Source organism: Bos mutus, chromosome X (assembly GCF_027580195.1).
Source record: "Bos mutus isolate GX-2022 chromosome X, NWIPB_WYAK_1.1, whole genome shotgun sequence".
Taxonomy (NCBI): domain Eukaryota; kingdom Metazoa; phylum Chordata; class Mammalia; order Artiodactyla; family Bovidae; genus Bos; species Bos mutus.
Genome location: NC_091646.1, coordinates 84,136,464 through 84,160,728, shown reverse-complemented (window position 1 = coordinate 84,160,728; position 24,265 = coordinate 84,136,464). Strand labels below are relative to the sequence as shown.

At 37.6% G+C, this 24,265-nt stretch overlaps 1 protein-coding gene and 1 non-coding gene across 4 annotated transcripts in view; one reads left to right on the top strand and one right to left on the bottom strand.

Moving 5' to 3' along the window:
• Window positions 1–24,265, bottom strand: part of MTMR8 (myotubularin related protein 8) — a 284,350-nt gene that overhangs the window by 251,088 nt on the left and 8,997 nt on the right. The gene's annotated exons all lie outside the window — the stretch shown is intronic.
• On the top strand, window positions 9,377–9,448 carry TRNAS-GGA (transfer RNA serine (anticodon GGA)). Its single transcript has one exon. It is a non-coding gene; the product is annotated as a tRNA-Ser (tRNA).

The window sequence follows — 24,265 nt, the reverse complement described above, 5'->3', positions numbered from 1 at the left end:
ACTGAGCCAACAGGGAAGCTCTCACTAGTAATGACAGATGTGATAATTTAAAGTGATATGGAACCACAATTTTGCACTAATGAAACTTGCAAAATACCTTATGTTGGCAAGATGGTGGTAAAACTAGTATAATTATACATTGCTGATTGCAATGCTGTATCACTTTTAGAAAGCAATATGGAAACATTATCAAGATCATATATAAGTATGATCCCATAGTCCTGTGGTCCAGTATTCTCACTGTTACAAAGTTTACATGAACCTTTCACCCAGTCACTGTCAATTTAACATCCTGCAAACACAATAAACATCAACTTTAGGAAACTGGCATTGCTTCAATTGAGACCATATCCAGATTGAACCAGTTATAAATGTACCTATTCATGTACAGCACGTAAACATTCTATAATTATATACTGTGTGTGTAGCTTTATGCAATTCTATCACATGTATAGCTTTGTATAACTACCACCACAATCAAGATAAAACACAAGATGCCCTCATGCTATTCCATTATAGTCACACTCACCCTTCTCCATCTACCTATCCTTAACTCTTGGCAAACAGTAATCCAATATGTTCTCAACCCCCACAATGTTATTTTGAAAAAAAAAAAAAATAGTTCTGGAAATAGAGAATTATTCATGGTATAACATTTGAGATTGGTTCTTTTCACTCAACATAATTTGCTTAATATCCATCCAAGTTTTGCATATATTAATACTGTGTTTCTTTTTATTGATGAGCGGTATTCCAATTGTATGGATGCACCAAAATATGTCTAATCACTTATTCACTGAAGGACATGTAGGTAGTTTCCAGTTTGGGGCTATTACAAATAAAGAACATTCATGGACAAGTTTCTGAATGAAAATAATTTTCCATTTCTGTGGAATAAATGGCCAAGTGTTCAAGGGCTTAATATTTTTTATAACAAATTAAAATGCATATACATAAATCCAAAGAACAGGATATATTTCACTTCCAGACACAATAATTCCCAGAGTCTTGGCCAATCAATCCACTGACCCTAACAACAGCTATCTATGGGATATGTTCCAACCCAAAAGAGGGAACAAAGAGAAAAGATGCTAAGTGCTGTGTTATATTCTACATATGTTATCTTATTTAATTCTCATAATAACCCTATAAGATAGGTGTTATTGTTAGTTCCACTTCATATATGTGTAAATTGGGCTCAAAGAGGTTAGCTAAACTCATCTATGACTGCACAGATAAGTGGCAAGGAACGTCAAGAAAGCAAGAACCCACACTCTTAACCATTACTCTGTACTGCCACAGATGAACTAACTGAGTTTGGTTGGAGACAGGAAAGTAACTGTCTTAGTCCATTCAGACTCCTATAGCAAAATACCAAAGACAGGGTAGCTTATAAACTGCATAAATTGATTTCTCACAGTTTGGAGGCTGCAAAGTTCAAGATCAAAGTGCTAATATGGTCAGGAGAGAGCCCTCTTCCAGGTCACCAACTTCTTGTTGTATCTTCACATGGTAGAAGGGGTGAGGAATCCCTCTAAGGCTTCTTTTATAAGGGTACTAATCCCAGTCAATAGGGCTCCACTCTCATGATCATCTCCCAAAGATCCCACCTCCCAACACCATCACCTTAGGTAGATCAGGACCCCAACTTATAAACTTTGGGGGGACACAAACATTCACACCATAGCACTGAATATGGTTGGAGAAGGGAAGGGAAGGAAACTGAAGACCTCCTACCCCTATGGCCTTCTCTCTAAAACAGAAAATGAAGGGTACTGAAACTGTGGTAAAGGTATGGAGGCTAAGGGAAAAAACAAATATACCCAAGCCAAAGTATAGTCCATTCTTTTTTGGCAAGGATAGATTAGGAGAGACAAGGCAACTGCCATGGGAAACTTCCTGCAAATGTAACTAATTTTGAAGACTGCTGATCTATTGGGAAGATGGTACAGCCATGGGCCCAAGGAAAGAAGCTAAGTTTCCTTGAGACTCACTGCATCCCAGGTATCTTGAGACTCACTGTATCCCAGAGTCACATACCAGAGAAAATACAAATAACTAAAGCTATATTTAATTCAATAATATTTTACTGAATACCTACTATGTATCAAATCATGTGCCAAGCATATTATGGGAAAGTAGAAGAAGAATGTATATGGCCCTGAACCCCCAGGAATTTATAATTTCTTAAGTATACACAAACATGGACCCAGCTTGCTATAACACAAGACAGCCTATGATAAATGTCAAAACAGAGGCATGACTAGAGCCTGGAGCAATCAGAGTTCCCAGTTTCAAAAAGATACACCTGGGAGACAACTAGAACCAAATTTTCAAAGGTTCCTTCACTCAACATTTATTAAGCACCTGCTACTTTCAAATTATGGAGTTAGGTGTTTCTGGGGAAATAAGGCACAAACCCTGCATTCATCTACCCATTTGACAAATATTTCTTGAGCATCTAATATATGCCAGGCACTGTACCAAGTGTTATGGAATTCAAGATGCCTAAGCATGCTCTTTACCCTCAAAGAGTATTCAATCTTAATACAGAAAAAAATACACATGTAAAACAGGAAATAAAAAGCTAGGTTGGTGTGTGTAGCTATATCCTTATGTATAACATATATAGAATTGCTACAGTAAAGGGAGTGATCTTTGTCTAGGAGATGGAAGGCAACAAAGGGAGACTTTTTTTATAGAAGAGTCACTACATAAGCCTCAATCAGTATGCTTAAGTTTTGAAAGACAAGAAGGAATTCAGCAGGGAGTAGAGAAAGGAACAACATTCCAAGTACAATTGAGAATACACTGAAACAAGGAGCCAATCTAAAGTGGGAGTGGAGAAGGAGTCAGGAAGTAGGCTAGAGAGACAGACAGGGACTAGATCTAAAAGTTCTGTATGCCAGGTGAAGAAATTTGTTAACTCCTTAAGGAAACTTGAGGTACATAAGGCATTTGCACTAAAGACTAATGTGGTCATATTTGTATTTTTGAAACCTCATCCTGGCAGCAATGTAGAAATCAGATCAGAAGCAAGGCTCTTATAGCTAGCAATTCATGTGAGAAAAGATGAGTATCTGAACACAAGAGTGGCAATAGTTATATACAGGAGAGAATATATCAGAAGGGTATTTAGAAGGAAAAAAGGGGGCTGATGACTGACTAAACATGGGGCATAAAGGATAAGGAGAACTCTAAGATGCCTTTCAGGCATGATGACTGGGTGGATGGTGGGTGATGGTGTTATCACTAAAATTGCAACCAGTGGAGACAGAAAATAATATTAAGTATATTTTGAGACATTCAGAGTGTAATATATCTATTAGATATTCAGTTCAAGATGGCTATTTATAGAATACATATCCAGATCTGGAAACCAGAAGTTATTTGGTCTGGAGAAAATCATTTGGAATTGTTACTTTATGTTGATTTAAAATCATGGGAGAAGATGGGATCACCAAGGAAATATGTATAGAATGACATGAAAGATGGCCAAAGATGGAACTCAAAGGGGACTATAATATGTATAGGGCAGACAAAGAGCAGAAGTAATGGTCTGAAGTACGAGGAAAAAAAAAAAAAAAAAAAACAAGAGAGAGTGGTCTCTTGGAAGCCAAAGGAATGGAGTTTCATGTAGGCTCAATAGACGAAGAATTAAATATGTCCATATGACACAGCAATGAGTGAAGTCATTGTTGACTTTAGCAAATGAACTTTCAGTGAAGGAGTCAGAGCGGAAACTTAACTGAAAAGTTCCTGACAGATACAGCTATCTCCAGAGAGTGAGCATAAACTACTCTTTTGAGAAGTTTGTTAGGAAAGAAAGAAGTAGTTACAGAGAGACCCCTTTGCTAAAAAAGGGTCTTATAGAATGGAGACATGAGCATGATTCCAGGCCAGAAAAAAAGGATAAAGAAAAGAAGGATGAAGACATGGAAGACAATATTAATAATGTATCAAGATCTCAGAGGCCATTGGTGACCTTGATGAATATTTTTGGTGGGTTAACTGGTGTAAAATCATGATTATAGATTAAAAAAAGAATGGAGACTTCATAAAATTCAGTTCTTAGATGAGCATGTAAGGAGCTTGGAAGACATCACTGTTACCCTAACATAAAAAAAAAGCTGAACAAACTGGAAATCAGCAACTCTTCTTAGATTCATCAGAAAACTGGTATCACAAGACAAACTGCTGTCCCCAAACTGGAGAGAAAAATGAACACAGAGAATCACAACTTATTCAAACAGAAGACCAGAAGCAGAAACCTCCATGGGAAACATTACTCCTTTTAGTACATCATGGCTGGCTTTCAATTAAAACATACTTAAAGAAAATACCCACACAGTTTAAAGAGACAGAGCAAGCATCAGAACCAGACTCAGATATGTCATAAATCTTGGAATTATCAGAATTTAAAATAACTATAATTAATATTCTAAGGGTTCTCATGGCTTAGTGGACAACATGTAAGAACAGATGGGTAATGTAAGCAGAGAGATAGAAACTCCAAGAGAGAGTAAAAAAGAAATGCTAGAAATCTTAAAACACTGTAACAGAAATGAAAGATGCTTTTCATGGGCTCATCAATAGATTAGAAACAGCCAAGAAAAGAGTAAGTACACTTAACAAAATGTCAAAAGAAACTTCTAAAACTGAAGTGAAAAGAGATACAGAAATGAAAAAGAATATTCAAGTGGGATAATTAGAAAAGATATAACACATATGTAATGAGACTACCAGAAGGAGAAGGAAAAGAGAAAGGAATAAATGAAATATTTGACCCAATAATGACTAAGAATTTCCAAAAAAATTAATAATAGAATCTAAATCAGATCTAGAAAACAGCATGCATGATAAACACCAAAGAATCTTGAAAGAAGCCAGAGGAGGAAAAAAAAAAGAAAAACACTATGTACAGAGGAAAGAGAATAAGAATTACGCTGGAATTCTCTTCAGCAACGAAGAAAACAAAAAGATAGTGGAATAAAATATTTAATATTGAAAGAAAAAAAAAATGCCAAGCTAGAAGTCTGTACTCTAGGGAAATTATTCTTCAAATGTGAAGGATACATAAGGACTTTTTTCAAACAGACAAAAAATAAAGTAATTTGTTACCAGTAAACTTCTCATGAAAGAACTATTAAAAACTTTTCAGAGAGAAGGAAAAATGATACAGGCCAGAAACTTGAACATCATAAAGGAAGAATGTTAGAGAAGGGATAAATGAAATTATTATTTTTTTTATTTTTTAATGAGCTAACAGTTAATAGTTTGTTCAGAATAATAAGAGGAATATTTTGGTGATTATAACTTATAGATATGTGAAATGAATGACAACAATGTTATAAGGGACATAAGGCAGAAATTGGTAATAATCTGTTAAAAGGTGCTTACAGTACCCATGAAATGGTATAGAATTATTGGGTTACTTGTAAATTTATAGTACAAATTCAAAGATGACCACTGAAAAATGAGAAAAAAGTATAATTCTTATGCTGAGAGAAAAAAAAAAAAGTTAGAATTACATATAATTCTCAGTTAAAGTGAGAAGGCAAAAAAAAAACAAAGGTCAAGGGTAATGAATAAAAACATTAATAAATATTAATAAACAGTAGTAAACTGATAAACATTAACCCATCAATATCAATAATCACTTTAAAATCAATGGTCTAAACACATTAATGAAAAATGATTTTCAGAGTACATAAAAATAGACTATAAGAAGTCTACTTTAAACATCAAGATACATATACATTAAAAGAAAAGGGAAAGAGAAAGATAGGCCATGCTAACACTAATCAAAAGAAAGTTGGAGCAGCTATATTAATAGAAGATAAAGCAAGACTTCAGAGCAAGGAAAATTATCAGGATTGTTAAGAAAGATATCACTTAGAGATAAAAGGGTCAATTCTCCAAGAAGACACAACAATCCTTAATGTGTATACTGAAAACAGAGCATCAAAATACATGAGCCAAAAATGGATAGAACTGCAAGGTGAAATAAATGAATCCCCTATTATAATTGGAGATTTTAATACCCCTCAATTGATAAATCCATCAGGCAGAAAGTCAGTAAGGACATAGATGAACTTAACAGTACCACCAATCAATTAGCTCTAATTGATATCTATTTAATATTTCATCCAATGAGAGCTAAATACATTTTTCTCAAGCTCACATGGAACATGCATCAAGACAGACCATGTTCTGTGCCATAAAGCACACCTTAAATAAACTGAGAACAGAATTCACACAAAGTATCCTCTCTTAACACAATGAATTCAATGAGAAATCAACCATAGAAAGATAACTGCAAAATCTCGAAATACATTGAGATTATATAATATACTTCTAAATAACACATGGTTCAAAGGAAAAGCTTCAAGAGAAATTTTTTAAATATTTTGAACTAAATGGAAATTGAAATACAACTTTTAAAATGTATGAGATGCAGTGAAAGCAATGCTTAGAGGGAAATTAATAGCACTGATCGCAGAAGAAAAAAAAATTTAACATTAATAATCTAAGCTTAGGAAATGAGAAAAAGAAGAGCAAATTAAATCCAAAGTAAGCAGAAGGAAAGAAATAATAAAAATAAGCATCAATGAAATGACAAATAGGCAAGTAACAGAGAAAGCTGGTTCTATGAAAAGATCAATAAAACTGTTAAATATCTAGCTAGGTTAACTAAGTAGAAAACAGAAAAAAAAAAAAACACACACACACAAATTACTAATATCAGAAATAGAAAAGGAGCCACCACTATCAGACATTAAAAAAACAATAAATAAATATTGTGAATAATCCTATGCCCACAAATTTGACAACCTAGATGAAATGAACCAATACCTTAAAAGACATAATCTACCAAATTCATCCAAGGAGAAACAGATCATCTGAGTAGACCTATATCTATTAAAGAGATTGTATCTGTAATTAATAATTTTCCAGAACAGAAAGCATCGGGACCAGATGGGGGTTAATGGTAAATCCTATCAAACATTTAAACATGAAATTACAACAATTCTTTACAATCTCTTCCAGAAAATATAATCGGAGAACTGTTTCCTAATTCATTCTACGAAGCCAGATTACCCTAAGAGAAAAACTGGAAAAGACATTAGAAAAAAGGAAATATTCTACTGCACAACATTGTGCCCATAATTAACAATAATGTATTATGTACTTTAAAAATATGTTGAGGATATATCCTATATCAAATATTCTTAAAAGAAGAAGAATAGGAGGAGGAAGAAGAAAGACAAAGTGTAGACTTATATCTCTGACAAACACAGAAGGAAAATCCTCAACAACAAGAAAAATTATTATTATTAGTTTGCCTAGTCTAAAGGCAATGCCTCTACTAATGACCACATTTTAAATTGATTACTTCTGTCAGGACCCTATCTCCAAATAAGTCACAATCTGAAGTACTAGAGTTTAGGACCTCAACATACTTAACTTTTGGGGGACAGAATTCAACCCATTACAATTAGCAAATGAAATCCAACAGTATACTGTATAAAAAAAACTTATATACCACGTTCAAATGAAATTTGTTCCAGATATACAAGGCTGGTTCAACATTTGAAAATCAATTAATGTAATTCACCACAGTAATGAACTAAAGATTTAAAAAAACATAAGATCATAGCAATAGATGAAGAAAAAGCATTTAACAAAATCCAGCACCTATCTAGGATAAAAACTGTCAACAAACTAGCAAGAGAGGGTAATTTTCACAACTTGATAAAGAACACTGGCAAAAAACCTACAGCTAAGATCATACTTAGAAACTAGATTTTTCTTGCTAAGATTGGGAACCAGGCAAGTACGTCTGCTCTCAACAGTGTATTGGCAGTCTTAGTTAATGAAATAAGTCAAAAATGAAAAGGTATGAACATACAGAGGAATAAATAAAGCTGTCTTTGTAGAACACATGATTATCTATGTAGAACAGATGATTATCTATGTAGAAAATATCAACATAAGTTGATAAGTTGTGTAAGTATCAACATACACAAAATAGAAACTCCAGGAGCTAATTAGCAATTATACTTAAGTTTCAGCATACAAGGCTAATATACAAAAATAGATTTCTTATATATTGTCAACGAACAATTGGAACTTGAAATTCAAAACACAATATAATGTACAGTAGCACCAAAATTACTTATGTATAAAATCTAACAAAATATTTACAAGATATTCTGAAAACTACAAATTTCTGATTAAAAACAAATCTAGATAAATTGAGTGATATTCCATGCACATGGACAGGAAGACTCAGTATTATCAAGATATCAGTTCTTCCCAACTCAATCTATACATTCAATGCAATTCCAATCAAAATCCCAGCAAGTTATTTTACACATATCAACAAACTGACTCTAAAGATTACATGGGCCTTTCTGCCCATGGACACCGCCGAGTAAGCATCATTGCAGACTTCCCTTTCCACTGCTGTCATGTCTAAGTGAGTCTCCCTAAGAGCTGCAGTAGCTCTTCATGGAAGGTTTGAGCTTTGAAACAACCAATGAGTCTAAGGAGTCATTTTGAGCAATGAGGAATGCTCACAAACTATGTGGGTAATGAGGGATCCAAACACCAAGTGCTCCAGAAGTTTTGGGTTTGTTACATATGCCACTGTGGAGGAAGTTGATGCAACCATGAATGCAAGGCCACTCAAGGTGGATGAAGAGTTGTGGAACCAAAGAGGGCTGTCTCAGGAGAAGATTCTCAAAGACTTGATGCCCACTTAACTGTGAAAAAGATTTTTGCTGGTGACAATAAAGAAGACGCTGAAGAACATCACCTAAGAGATTATTTTGAACAGTATGGGAAAACTTAGGTGATCAAAATCAAAACCACCAAGGCAGTGGTCAAAAGAGAGGCTTTGCTTTTGTAGTCTCTGATGACCATGACTCCATAGACAAGACTGTCATTCAGAAAAACCGCACTGTGAATGGTCACAACTGTGATGTAAGGAAAACCCTATCTAAGCAAGAGATGGCTAGTGTTTCATCCAGCCAGAGATTGAAGTGGTTCTAGAAACTGTGGTGGTGGTCGAGGAGATGGTTTTGGTGGGAATGATAACTTTGGTTGTGGAGGAAACTTCAGTGGTCATGATGGCTTTGGTGGCAATCATGGTGGTGGTCGATATGGTGGATGTGGGGATGGTTATAATGGGTTTGATAATAATGGAAGTAATTTTGGAGGTGGAAGAAGCCATGATTTTGCCAATTACAACAATCAATATTCAAATTTTGGACCTATGATAGGAAGAAACTTTGGAGGCAGAGGTTCTGACCCCTATGGTGGTAAAGACCAATACTTTGCCAAACCATGAAACCAAGGTGGCTATGGTGGTTCCCTGGTGGCTCAGAGGTTAAAGCGTCTGCCTGGAATGCAGGAGACCCGGGTTCGATCCCTGGATCGGGAAGATCCCCTGGAGAAGGAAATGGCAACCCAGTCCAACACTCTTGCCTGGAGAATCCCATGGAGGGAGGAGACTGGTACACTACAGTCCAATGGGTCGCAAAGAGTCGGACATGACTCAGCAACTTCACTTCATTGTGGTTCCAGCAGCAGCAGCTATGGCGGTGGCAGAAGGTTTTAATTACTTCCAGGAAACAAAGCTTTTCAGGGGAAGAGAGCCAGAGAAGTGGCAGGGAACAGTTTGGTAAAAACATGTAATTGCTTCAGCTAATTGAGAGTTAAAAGGAAGTAGGCTTGCTGTTGCTAGAAGGAACTATATTGTGATTAGGTTAATAGAAGACATCAGTGCTAGTTGGAAGAGGAGCTCATTCTCTCACACTCAGGAATAAGAAGTCACATCTCAGGAAAATAATGGCAGAGGATGAGGAGTAGAAATTGAAACTATAAAGCATCTTTAGTGCTCTTCTACCTGTCCCAGGACAAGCAGCTTTGAATGGAAGGATGTTCAACAAGGGGGAAAATAGGTCACTCAAAAGGAGTTCCAGTGAAGGCCCAGGGCATTATCTACCAAAAAGCCACAATGTCCATGTGTAAAGGTTATTAAGTGCCTCAGAGGAGAGGGAAATTGTTGGTATTGAAATTGTTAATGTGAACTTCCTATAGCGCTTCACACTGCAGGGAACCTGTGTCTATTAGCAGGTGGGAACTTTTTACTCAGACCCACCCCTTTCTCCATTCATGGGCACCAGGGACACCCCTGGTTCTAAAAGAGTGTAGTAAGAGTGTCTCTGCCTGGTGTGCTTTTTTCGTGTGTGTGTGTGTGTGTGTGTGTGTGTGTAGCAGGGGAAAGAGAAAAAGAAATGCAGGGAAGAGACTTAAAAGACATGACAGGAGGGTAAGGGAAGAGAAAGGAAAGAGAGGGGAAAGAGAGAGAGAAGAGAGGGAGAAAAAGGAATAAGTAGAGAGAAAGAAGGGAGGAGATGGAGAGTAAAGAGAGAGAGAGATGGAGAGAAAGCAAAGAGAGAAGAAGATGACCAACACCAAGCACTACAGAGACTCTAATTCCCAGTAAGGCCACCCAGCTGCTTTTTTAGTTTTGCACACCAGGACTATAGACAGAACATGCAGACATTTACTAGATCATTGCTCTTAGAGAAGCTATGGATCATAAACCATGTTTTTCTCCCCTTTCTCTTCCAGGAAGGGAGGAAGGAAATCAGGTGTGCTTCAGAGGTCTCTGAATCTATTCATTATCCTTATTTGCCACAATTATTGATAATAAATTGGAAATACTGCAAAAATAAAAGATAGGACATCTGGCTCCAGGAGGACCAATAGCATGATGATATCTAACAGCCCATGTTCCACATAAGCCCTACTCCATGTAGCATCAGTTCTGACAGTTGTTTTCTGACAATGAAAACAATTGCTGAACTCTGCATATATTAAAAAACTTGCTCCTACTTTCACAACAAGCACCTCTGATTAAGGTCTCTTATTTTAAGTATTAAGTGAGAAAATACACAATAGAGTAGGGAGAAGGAAAGGAAAAGGTAGAGGACAAATGAAGTCCTTTGTGTCAAGATATACAAGGTCATTTAAAGCAAGTGTTAAAAATACACCATAGACTAGCCTTGAATTTATGCCTCACCACCCCCTGATTTTTATCAACCCTCCAATTAAAAAAAATTGATACTCATAGAGGAATACTGCATTTTACAGTCCACATACCTATCATTATTAAGTGCTGGAAGCACTTAAGAGTTAGAATGAATCTTCCAGATTAACACCAGTATTTCTCAAAACATATTCTATAAAACCTCGTTCCACAGGATGTTAATAGGTGTGCATGCATGTGCACACGCACATATATACACACACAGAGTTCTGTGGTCAGGTTAGGGAAATACTGCTTTATAAGTAGGTTTCTTTACTGCAGGGTTTCTCAGAGACTTTAATAGGTGAAAATTCATTAGCAATCTCCAGTGTTTGTAGTGTCAACATATTTTACCTTAGAATCTTTTTTTTTTTTTTTAACAACTTATCTTGTGGGACTAGTAGTCACTAGGAACAAAGTTTAGGAAATGCTGGTATAATCCAATCTGCTCATTTTATTGAAGCAGTATACTGTAGGGGTTACGAGCACAAGCTTTTGAGTCACATACTGCCTCATTTCTGACCCTCAGCAAGTTACTTAAGCTTTTCGGGTCCTGATTTCTTTATTTTTGCAATGAGGATAATAATAGTTATTGCTGTGTGTCTTAAATGAGTATATAAATATGCAATATTTACATAAACCACTTAGAATAGTGCTTGGTACATAGTGATTGCTCAATAAAGGTTAGATATTATTATTTAATCCACAAGGAAAATAAAACCTAAGATCACACAGCATGTCAATATCAGATCAGGTCTCCTGACTCCCTGTCCTGTATGGGTTTCTCAACTAATGAAAATGTCTTTGGAGATTATCAAAAACTCTTTCTAAAGCATTTAAATATTATTGCACCACAAAACCAAAAAATAAGTTCTAAAAAGACAACTTTAAAATAAGGGCAATGGTTTTCAGGAATGACAGCTTAGCTGTGGTTTTCCAATTACAAAGTGAGATCAAAAGAGGAGGTTCTGGTAGTGAAAAAAGAACAATTTCAATTCCTATAAAATATCAGACCACTGCCACCAGGGCTTCCTGGGTAGCCCTTCTCTTTACTGTAAGTACCAAGAGCCTTGGGACTCAGGATGCTCAGGAAAATACTCCTTTTTGAGATAGGCTGTTTTTGAGACCTTCCAGGACTGATTTTATATATATATATATGTATATATATATATATATACACATATATATATATATATACATATATATATATATATATAGAGAGAGAGAGAGAGAGAGATGGAGGTATAGATATGATATATGCTGCTAAGTCACTTCAGCCGTGTCCAACTCTTTGCAACCCTATGGACCGCAGCCTGCCAGGCTCCTCTGTATATATATACAATTGTTTGGCTCTGATAGAGAAGGGAATACATAGTCATAGAACATTTAATTTCTGTCAGTCCCTTATCATAACTTATCTTAATCTTCATCATAGTCCCAAGATTTAGACATCATCTCCATTTTACAAATGAGGAAACTGAGACCCAGGTCTTTTGAGTGATTTGGCCAAGAACTCAGAGTTAAGAAATAATATATCTGTAATTCAAACTTGGCTCTGTCCAGGGTTTCTCCCACTACATTATACTTTCCTTGATTGAAAGGATCAAAGTAAAGCCAACTGAATTTAGACTTCTGAGAAATGGAAGAGGAGCACGACCCTCATCCCTAGAAATTACATTTCCTTGATATAGAAAAACACTTTACCAGTTTTATATTGATTTATTTTGACCTTGCCTCATTCCTAATTTGAGGTGGTTTCTAATAAAAGATAAATCTACAATCAGGTTATCAGAACAAAAAAAATCAAAGCCATGAAAAGGAGGAGGAAGCAATAATGCTACATACAAGGGCTAATGTAGTTAATATGACTGAACACTAAATTTGGTTTTCAGCTTCTTGGAAGTCAAGCCAAAAGTTATCTGCTTTTAGGAAAGCTTCATATAAATTTTTATCTTAAGAGCAGGTAGGGTGGCTTGCAAAACACTTTTAAACAGTTAGTGTTAGTCACTCAGTCGTGTTTGACTCTTTGCAAACCCATGGACTGTAGCCCCCCAGCTTTCTCTGTCCATGGAATTCTCCAGGCAATAATATTGCAGTGGGTAGCCATTCCCTTCTCCAAGGGATCTTCCAGACCCAGGGATCAAACGTGTATCTCCTGTATTAGCAGGCATATTCTTTACCATCTGAGCCACCAGGGAAGCAGGAGGGGAAATTAGTGTTTGGTAAATACAGTTTCAGTGTTGCAGAAAAAAAAGTTCTAGAGATTTCTTGAAAAATAATGTGAATATAGTAGGTCCATAGCCAGATTTATAAGAAACACCTTTAGACAACCCTAACATTTCTTGGTTCCCTGATGGCTTCTACCTATGAAATGATGGACATCTGAAAGCTTGAAATGGTATCACTACTGCCTTCTCTGGAACAGAATCCAGTGCTCTGCCTATTGATTCTTCAGCCTAGCACACTGAACTGTATTCACTCACTCATACCTTCACTTTGGCCTTTGGCAAATGCATTAACATTTACACTGAGAGCAAGTATGCTTCTGGAGTTGCTCAAAATTTTGGAATGCTTTGGAAACAGATTTCTTGACCTTAGGGGGATATTAAATTTAAAATGCCCCCTTTAGAGGGCAGAGCCGAACTGGTTGAGTAGGAGGACACAGAGTTTGTATCTCCTCACAACTAGGGCACCTATCAGGCACTGGCCAGGAACCTCAGACACCTAAGGAAATGAGAGGAACCCTCGCACAACTGGGGAGGGTGTGGGGGAAAGGTAGGAGGGACGAGAAGTGGAGGCCAGATAGAACTGGCAACCCTGAAAGGTGGCTGAGAGAAGGAAGGGGTTCCCATGTTCAGAGGGGCCCACTCATGGCAAGAGAATCAGCAGAGTCAGGAAGAGACCTCTGAGGAATCATTGGATCAAAAGGGAACTACTCAGGCACCAGAGTGCGGCCTGGGACGCAGGCATGAACCTCTGCTCTCTGAGGCCTTCTCCGGCTACACAGGTCCTGTGGACATGGGAGAGAGGGAGCAGGGAAGGAAAAGTAAAGGAGAGATGGGACCAGTGTCTGCCAGGGGTAGCTGAGGGAGCAGAGGGGTTCCTATACCCATCCACAATGAGGGGATCAGCAGGGACTGAGACTTTCCAGTGACTGGGGAGGAGCAGGGAATGGCTATTATTTTCCCTGCCCACTCGAACAGGGGAGCCTGCCGGGTTCCTGGGCCTGAACCTCCAACTTCTGAGGCCCCCTCCAGTTGCAAGGGTCCTGGAGACAAGGGAGGAGTTCAGTTCCATTCAGTCACTCAGTCGTGTCCAACTCTTTGCAACCCCTTGGACTGCAGCACGCCAGGCCTCCCTGTCCATCACCAACTCCTGGAGTTTACCCAAACCCATATCCATTGAGTCGGTGATACCATCCAACCATTTCATCCTCTGTTGTACTCTTCTTCTCCTGCCTTCAATCTTTCCCAGCATCAGGGTTTTTTGTCCCCCCCCCCCCCAATTAGTCAGTTCTTCCTATCAGGGGGCCAAAATAATGGAGGCTCAGCTTCAGCATCAGTCCTTCCAATGAACACTCAGGACCGATCTCCTTTTGGACAGACTGGTTGTATCTCCTTGCAATCCAAGAGACTCTCAAGAGTCTTCTCCAATATCACAGTTCAAAAGCATAAAATCTTCAGTGCTCACCTTTCTTTATAGCCCAACTCTCACATCCATACATGACTACTGGAAAAATAATAGCCTTGATTACATGGACCTTTGTTGCCAAACTAATGTCTCTGCTTCTTAATATGCTGTCTAGGTTGGCCATAACTTTTCTTCCAAAGAGTAAGAGTCTTTTAATTTCATGGCTGCAATCACCATCTGCAGTGACTCTGGAGACCCCAAAATAAAGTCAGCCACTGTTTCCACTGTTTCCCCATCTATTTGCCATGCAGTGATAGCACTGCATGCCATGATCTTAGTTTTCTGAATGTGAGCTTTAAGCCACCATTTTCACTCTGCTCTTTCACTTTCATCAAGAGGCTCTCTAGTTCTTCTTCACTTTCTGCCATAAGGGTGCTGTCATCTGCATATCTGAGGTTACTGATATTTCTCCTGAAAATCTTGATTCCAGTTTGTGCTTCATAATGCCCAGCATTTCTTGTGATGCATTCTGAATATAAGTTAAATAAGCAGAGTGAAAATACACAGCGTTAATGTACTCCTTTCCCTATTTGGAAAAAGTCTATTGTTCCATGTCCAGTTCTAACTGCTGCTTCCTGACCTGCATACAGATTTCTCAAGAGGCAGGTCAGGTTGTCTGGTATTCCCATCTCTTTCAGAATTTTCCACAGTTTGTTGTGATCCACACAGTCAAAGGCTTTGGCATAGCCAATAAAGCAGAAATACATGTTTTTCTGGAACTCTTTTGCTTTTTTGATGATCCAGCTGACGTTAGCAATCTGATCTCTGGTTCCTCTGCCTTTTCTAAATCTAGCTTGAACATCTGGAAGTTCACGGTTCATGTATTGCTGAAGCCTGGCTCAGAGAATTTTGAGGATTACTTTATTAGCATGTGAGATGAGTGCAATTGTGCAGTAGTTTGAACATTCTTTGGCATTGCCTTTCTTTGGGATTGGAAGGAAAACTGACCTTTTCCAGTCCTGTGGCCACTGCTGAGTTTTCCAAGTTTGCTGGCATACTGAGTGCAGCACTTTCACAGCATCATCTTTCAGGATTTGAAACAGCTCAACTGGAATTCCATCACCTCCACTAGCTTTGTTTGTAGTGATGCTTCCTAAGGCCCACTTGAATTCACATTCCAGGAAGTCTGGCTCTAGGTGAGTGATCACACCATCGTGATGATCTGGGTAGTGAAGATCTTTTTTGAACAGTTCTGTGTATTTTTGTCACCTCTTCTTAATATCTTCTGCTTCTGTTATGTCCATACCATTTCTTTCTTTGACTGAGCCCATCTTTGCATGAAATGCTCCCTTGGTATCTCTAATTTTCTTGAAGAGATCTCTAGTCTTTCCCATTCTATTGTTTTCCTCTAATTCTTTTCACTGATCACTGAGGAAGGCTTTCTTAGCTTTCCTTGATATTCTTTGGAACTCTGCATTCAAATGAGTACATCTTTCCTTTTCTCCTTTGCTTTTGGCTTCTCTTCTTTTCACAGCTATTTGTAAGACCTTCTCAGACAGCCATTTTGCTCTTTTGCATTTCTTTTTCTTGGGGATGGTTTTGATCCCAGTCTCCTGGACAATGTCAAGAACCTCCGTCCATATTCATCAGGCATTCTACCAGATCTAGTCCCTTAAATATATTTCCCACTTCCACTGTATAATCATAAGGGATTTGATTTAGGTCATACCTGAACAGTCTGGTGATTTTCCCTACTTTCTTCAGTTTAAGTCTGAATTTGGCAATAAGGAGTTCAAAATCTGAGCCACGGTCAGCTCCCAGTCTTGTTTTTGCTGACTGTATAGAGCTTCTCCATCTTTGGCTCTAAAGAATATAATTAATCTGATTTCGGTGTTGACCATCTGGTGATGTCCATGTGTAGAGTCTTCTCTTGTGTTGATGGAAGTGGGTGTTTGCTATGACCAGTGCATTCTTTTGGCAAAACTCCATGAGCCTTTTCCCTGCTTCATTCTGTACTCCAAGGCCAAATTTACCTGTTACTTGTTTCTTGACTTCCTACTTTTGCATTCCAGTCCCCTATAATATAAAGGATATCTATTTTGGGTGTTAGTTTTCAAAGGTCTTGTAGGTCTTCATAGAACCATTCAACTTCAGCTTCTTCAGCATTACTGGTTGGAGCATAGACTTGGATTACCGTGATACTGAATGCTTTGCCTTGGATACAAACAGAGATCATTCTGTCATTTCTGAGATCGCATCCAAGTGTTGCATGTCAGACTCTTTTGTTGACTATGATGGATACTCCATTTCTTCTAAGGGATTCTTGTCCACAATAGTAGATATGATGGTCATCTGAGTTAAATTCATCCATTCCAGTCCATTTTAGTTCGCTGATTCCTAGAATGTCAATGTTCACTCTTGCCATCTCCTGTTTGACCACTTCCAATTTGCCTTGATTCATGGACCTAACATTCCAGGTTCCTATGCAATATTGCTCTTTACAGCATCGGACCTTGCTTCCATCACCAGTCACATCCACAACAGAATGTTGTCTTCACTTTGGCTCTGTCAATTCATTCTTTCTGGAGTTATTTCTCCACTGATCTCCAGGAGCATGTTGGGCACCTACTGGCCTGGGGAGTTCATCTTTCAGCGTCCTATCTTTTTGCCTTTTCATACTGTTCATGGGGTTCTCAAGGCCAGAATACTAAAGTGGTTTGCCATTCCCTTCTCCAGTGGACCACATTTTGTCTGAACTCTCCACCATGACCCATCTATCTTGTGTGGCCCTACATGGCATGGCTCATAGTTTCATTGAATTAGACAAGGCTGTGGTCCATGTGATTAGATTGGTTAGTTTTCTGTGATTGTGGTTTCTGTCTGCCCTCTGATGCCCTCTCTCAGTGCCTACCATCTTACTGGAGTTTTCTCTGACCTTGGACATGGGGTGTCTCCTCACGGCCCATGCTCCTGACCTTGTCGGCTGTGCGGTGCTGAGTGGCGAGTGGCTGAGAGGAGATACCCCATGTCTAAGGAGGCAAGGGGGAAGGGGGTAAGAAAACTAGAAGAGAGACAAAAGGGTGCCCTTAAGGGGTGGCTGGGGGACGGGAGGGGCTCCCACACTGAGAGTGACCCACCCATACTGATGGGATCAGCAGGCACTAGGAGAGACTTTTCGGGGGTAGGAGTGGAGCAACCAGTATTTCCCCTGCCTGCTTGGCCCCAAGCAAGTCTTCTGGGGTCCCTGGCCTAAACCTCCACCCTCTAAGGCCCCCTTCAACTGTGCTGAGACTAAGCCCTACCCCCAAAAGCCACCATAGGGACTTTTCCTGCAGCACTGATTCTGAATCTAGCCAACCCCCTAAGCCCCACGCCCCAGGCCCAGGCTCCACTCCTGCATAAGCACCACCACCCCACAGTCAACCTTTTCTGGCCCTTTTTAAAAAATTATTTATTTATTGCTATTGTGTACTTATTGCTATTTCATTTATATTTTTCTTCTAATATATATATTTTTATTTTTCTAATTATGTTTTTAATTCTTTGTTACTGATTGGCTCTTTTTCTTCTGCACTGCATAGCTTGTGGAATCTTGGTTTCCAGGCCAAGGGTCAGGCCTAAGCTCCTGTGGTGGGAGAACTGACTCCAAGCCACTGAATGAATTTAGAACCTCAGACCCCAGGGAATATTAATTACAGTGCATTCTCCTGGAGGTCCTCATCTGAGCACTGAGACCTGGCTCTACCCAACCACCTGAAAACTCTCATGCTAAATGTCTCAGGCCAAACCAGTAAGACAAGAACACGGCCCTATCCATCAAAAAACAAACAACAACAACAAAAAATAAGACAACAAAAAAAATAGGTTACAGACGAAGGAACAAGGTAAAAACCTAAAAGACGAAGTAAATGAAGAGGAAATATGCAACCTACCTGAAAAGGAATTCAGAATGATGATTGAAGATGATCCATAATCTCAGAAATAGAATGGAAGCAACAGATCAAGAAAATACAACAAATGTTTAACAAGAGCCAAGAAGAACTAAGGAACAAACAAGCAGTGATAAACAACTCAATGTGGGCAAGCTCAGTCACTCAGTCATGTCTGACTCTGTGACCCCATGGACTGCAGCCTGCCAGGCTCCTCTGTTCATGGGATTTTGCCAAGCAACAACACTGGAGTGGATTGTCATCTCCTTCTGCAGGGGATCTTCCTGACCAAGGGATCAAACCTGCAGCTCCTGCACTGACAGGCAGATGTTTTACCACTGAGCCACCTGGGAAGGCAAACAACCCAGTAGCTGAAATGAAAAAAAAATACACTATAAGGATTCAATAGCAGCTTAATTTGGAGAAGGCAATGGCAACCCACTCCAGTGCTCTTGCCTGGAAAATCCCATGGACGGAGGAGCCTGATAGCCTGCAGTCCATTGGGTTGCTAAGAGTTGGACACGACTGAGCGACTTCACTTTCACTTTTCACTTTCATGCATTGGAGAAAGAAATGGAAACCCACTCCAGTGTTCTTGCCTGGAGAATCCCAGGGACGGCGGAGCCTGGTGGGCTGTGGTCTATGGGGTTTCACAGAGTCAGACATGACTGACACGACTTAGCAGCAGCAGCAGCTTAATTGAAGCAGAAGAATGAATAAGTGAACTGGAAGATAGAATAGTGGTAAAAACTGTCAAGGAGCAAAATAAAGAAAAAAGAATGAAGAAAACTGAAGACAATCTCACAGACATATGTACGACAACATTAAACACACCAACACTCAAATTATACCAGTCCCAGAAGAAGACAAAAAAGAGAAAGGATCAAGAAAATATTTCAAGAGCTTATCATCAAAACATTTCCTAACATGGGAAAGGAAATAGCCTCCCAAGTACAGGAAGAGCAGAGAGTTCCACACAGGATAAACCCTAGGAAAAACACAAGAAAACACATAATCAAACTAACAAAAACTAAATACAAAGAAAAAACGTTAAAAGCAGCAAGGGAAAAGCAAAAAAATAACATACAAGGGAATCCCCATAAGGTTAACTGATTTCTCAGCAGAAACTCTGCAGGCCAGAAGGGAGTGGCAGGATATATTTAAAGTGATGAAACAGAAAAACATACAACCAAGATTATTCTACCCAACTAGGATCTCATTCAGATTCAACAGAGAAATCAAAAGCATTACAGAGAAGCAAAAGCTAAGAGAATTCAGCTCCACCAGACCAGATTCACAAGAAATACTAACTGAACTTCCATAAACAGGAAGCACAAGAGAAGAAAATGACCTTTTGCTGTCTCGTTCACAGGGTTATACAAACGCATATATATGGAATTTAGAAAGATGGTAACAATAACCCTGTGAATGAGACAGCAAAAGAGACAGTGATGTATAGAACAGTCTTATGGACTCTGTGGGAGAGGGAGAGGGTGGGAAGATTTGGGAGAATGGCATTGAAACATGTAAAATACCATGTATGAAACAAGATGCCAGTCCAGGTTTGATGCACGATACTGGACGCTTGGGGCTAGTGCACTGGGACGACTCAGAGGGATGGTATGGGGAGGGAGGAGGGAGGAGGGTTCAGGATGGGGAACACATGTATACCTGTGGTGGATTCATTTTGATATTTGGCAAAACTAATACAATTATGTAAAGTTTAAAAATTAAATAAAATTAAAAAAAAAAAAGAAAATGACCTACAAAAACAAACCCAGAACAGTTATAAAAATTGTAATAGAAACTTACATATCGATAATTACCTTAAATGTAAATGGATCAAATGCTCCAATGAAAAGACAAAGACTGGCTGAATGAATATAAAAAGAAAACCCATATATATATGCTGTCTACAAGAGACCCACTTCAAACCTGGGAATACATATGTGAGACAGAATGTGAGAGGATGGAAAAAGATACTCCATGTAAATCAAAAGAAATCTGGAGTAGCAATTCTCTTATCAGTTAAAATACACTTTAAAATAAAAACTTCATAAGAAATCTGGAGTAGCAATTCTCTTATCAGTTAAAATACACTTTAAAATAAAAACTTCATAAGAAATCTGGAGTAGCAATTCTCTTATCAGTTAAAATACACTTTAAAATAAAAACTATTACAACAGATAAGGAAGGACACTACATAATGATCAAGGGATCAATCTAAGAAGATATAACAATTATAAATATTTATGCACCCAACATAGGAGCACCTCAATACACAAGGAAAATGCTAACAGCTGTAAAAGAACAGTAACATGATAATAGTTGGGGGGGGGTTACCACCCCAATTACACCAATGGACAGATCATCCAGACATAAAATTAATAAGAAAACAGAAGCTTTAAATGACACAATGGACTGGAAAATTTTAATTGATATTTATAGGACAATCCACCCAAAAGCAGCAGAATAAACTTTCTTCTCAAGTGCCCACGGAACATTCTCTAGGATAGATCATATCATAGGTCAAAAACCAAGCCTCAGAAAATTTAAGAAAATTGAAATTGTATCAAGAATCTTTTCTAACCACAATGCTATGAAATTAGAAATCAATCACAGGGGAAAAAACTGTAGAAAATACAAACACATGGAAGTTTGTAACACTGTGCTGTTGAATATCCAAGAGGTTATTAAAAACAAAACAACAACAAAAAAAAACAGGAAATTAAAAATACATTAAAACAAATGATAATGAAAACATGACGACCCAAAACCTATGGGATGCAGCAAAAGCAGTTCTAAGACAGAAGCTTATAGCAATTTAATCTCACCTCAACAAATAAGTAAAACATCATATAAACAATATTAACCTTACATTTAAAGCCACTAGAGAAAGAAGAACAACAAAAAAATACTCCAAAATTAGTAGAAGGAAAGAAATAATAAAGATCAGAGCAGAAATAAGTGAAATATAAACAAAGATAATAGCAAAGATCAATGAAACTAAAAGCTGATTCTTTAAGATAAAATTAATAAATCTTGACACAGAATCATCAAGAAGGGGGGAGAAATCAAATCAATAAAATTAGAAATGAAAAAGAAGTTACAACTGAAACCACAGAAATACTAAGGATCATAAGATACTATTCATAAGCAACTAAATGACAACAAAATGGAAAACCTTGAAGAAATGAACAAGTTCCAAAAAAGGCACAACTTTCAAAGACTGAATCAGGAATAATTAGAAGATATAAACAAATCAATAAAACATAATGAAATTGAAAGTGTAATTTAAAATCTTCCAACAAACAAAAGCCCAGAACCAGAGGATTTAACAAGCAAATTATATTAAACACTTAGAGAAGAAATAACACCTAACCTCTCAAACTCTTCCAAATAATTACAGAAGGAGGAAAATTCCCAAACTCATTCTATAAGGCCACCACCACCCTGATACCAAAATCAGAAAAAGACATCACAAAGAAAGTAAGTTACAGACCAATATCACTGATAAATATAGATGCTGAAAATCCTCAACAAAATAATAACAAACAGAATCCAACAACACATTAGAAAGATCATACAACATGATCAAGTGAGATTTATTCCAGGGATGCAAGGATTTTTCAATATATGCAAATCAATCCATGTGATACACTATATTAACAAATTAAAGAACAGAAACCATATGATCATCCCAATAGATGCAGAAAAAGCTTTTAACAAATTCAACACCTATTTATGATAAAATTTTCTAGAAATTGAGCATAGAGGGAATCTGCCTTCACATAATAATGACCATATATGACAAACACAGTAAACATCATTCTCAAAGCCGTAAAACTGAAAGCATTTCCTCTAAGATCAGGAACAAGACAAGGATATGCACTCTCGTCACTATTATTCAACATAGTTTTGGAAGCCCTAACCATGGCAGTCAGAGAAGAAAAAGAAATGAAAGGAATCCAAATTGGAAAAGAAGTCAAATTGTCACTGTTTGTAGATGACATGATACTATACATAGAAAAGCTTAAAGATGCCACCAGAAAACTACTAGAGTTAATCAAAGAATTTGGCAAAGTTGCAGAATACAAAATTAATGCATAGAGATCTCTTGCCTTCCTATAGACTAACAATAAAAGATCAGAAAGGGAAATTAAGGAAACAACCCCATTTACCATTGCAACAAAAAGAAAAAAAAATACCTAAGAATAAACCTACCTAATGAGCCAAAACATCTGTACTCAAAACTATAAAACACCAATGAAAGAAATCAAAGATAACACAAACAAATGAAGAGATACACCATATTCATAGCTGGGAAGAAGCAATATTTGAAAATGACTGTACTGCCCAAAGCAATCTATAGATTCAGTGTGAGCTCTATCAAATTACTAAAAGCATTTTTCACAGAATTAAAAAAAAATTACAATTTGTATGAAAACACAAAAGCCACTAATAAAACAATCTTGAGAAAGAAAAATGGAGCTAGAGGAATTACGCTCCCTGACTTTAGACTATACTATAAAGCTGTAGTAATCAAGACAGTATGGTTTTGGCACAAAAAACAGAAATATAGATGAGTGGTACAGGACAGAAAGCCCAGAGATAAACTCATACACCTATGGTCATCTAATCTATGACAAAGGAGGCAAGAACATACAAAGGAGAAAAGACAGCCTATTCAATAAGTTGTGCTGGGAAAACTGGCCAGGTACATGCAAAAGAATGAAATTAGAACACTACCTAACACCATACATAAAAATAAATTGAAAATGGTTTAAAGACCTAAATATATGGTGAACAGTATAAAACACTTAGAGGAAAACACAGGAAAAAACTCTGACATAAATAACAGCAAGATCTTTTTTTTTTTTTTTTTGACTCATCTCCTACACTAGAGCCATCACAATATTGTAATTATCCTCCAATTAAAACTAATTTAAAAGCCCCAAAAAAGAAAAATAAAAACAAAAATAAGCAAATGAGACCTAATTAATATCTTTTGCACAGGCTAGGAAACCATAAAGAAGACGAGAAGACAACCCTCAGGATCGGAAAATATATTTGCAAACAAAACAATGGATAAAGAATTAACTTCTAAAATATACAAACACTCATGCAGCTTAATGTAAAAAAAAAAAAAAAAAAAAAACAGCCCAATCAAAAAATGGGCAAAAGACACAAATAGACATTTCTTCTTTATTGACTATGTCAAAGCCTTTGACTGTGAGGATCACAATAAACTGTGGAAAATTCTGAAAGAGATGGAATACCAGACCAGCTGACTTGTCTCTTGAGAAATCTGTACGCAGGTCAGGAAGCAACAGTTAGAACTGGACATGGAACAACAGACTGGTTCCAAATAGGAAAAGGAGTACGTCTAGGCTGTATATTGTCACCCTGCTTATTTAACTTACATGCAGAGTACATCATAAGAAACGCTGGGCTGGAAGAAGCACAAGCTGGAATCAAGATTGCTGGGAGACATATCAATGACCTCAGATATGCAGATGACACCACCCTTATGGCAGAAAGTGAAGAGGAACTACAAAGCCTCTTGAAAGGGAAAGAGGAGAGTGAAAAAGTTGGCTTAAAGGTT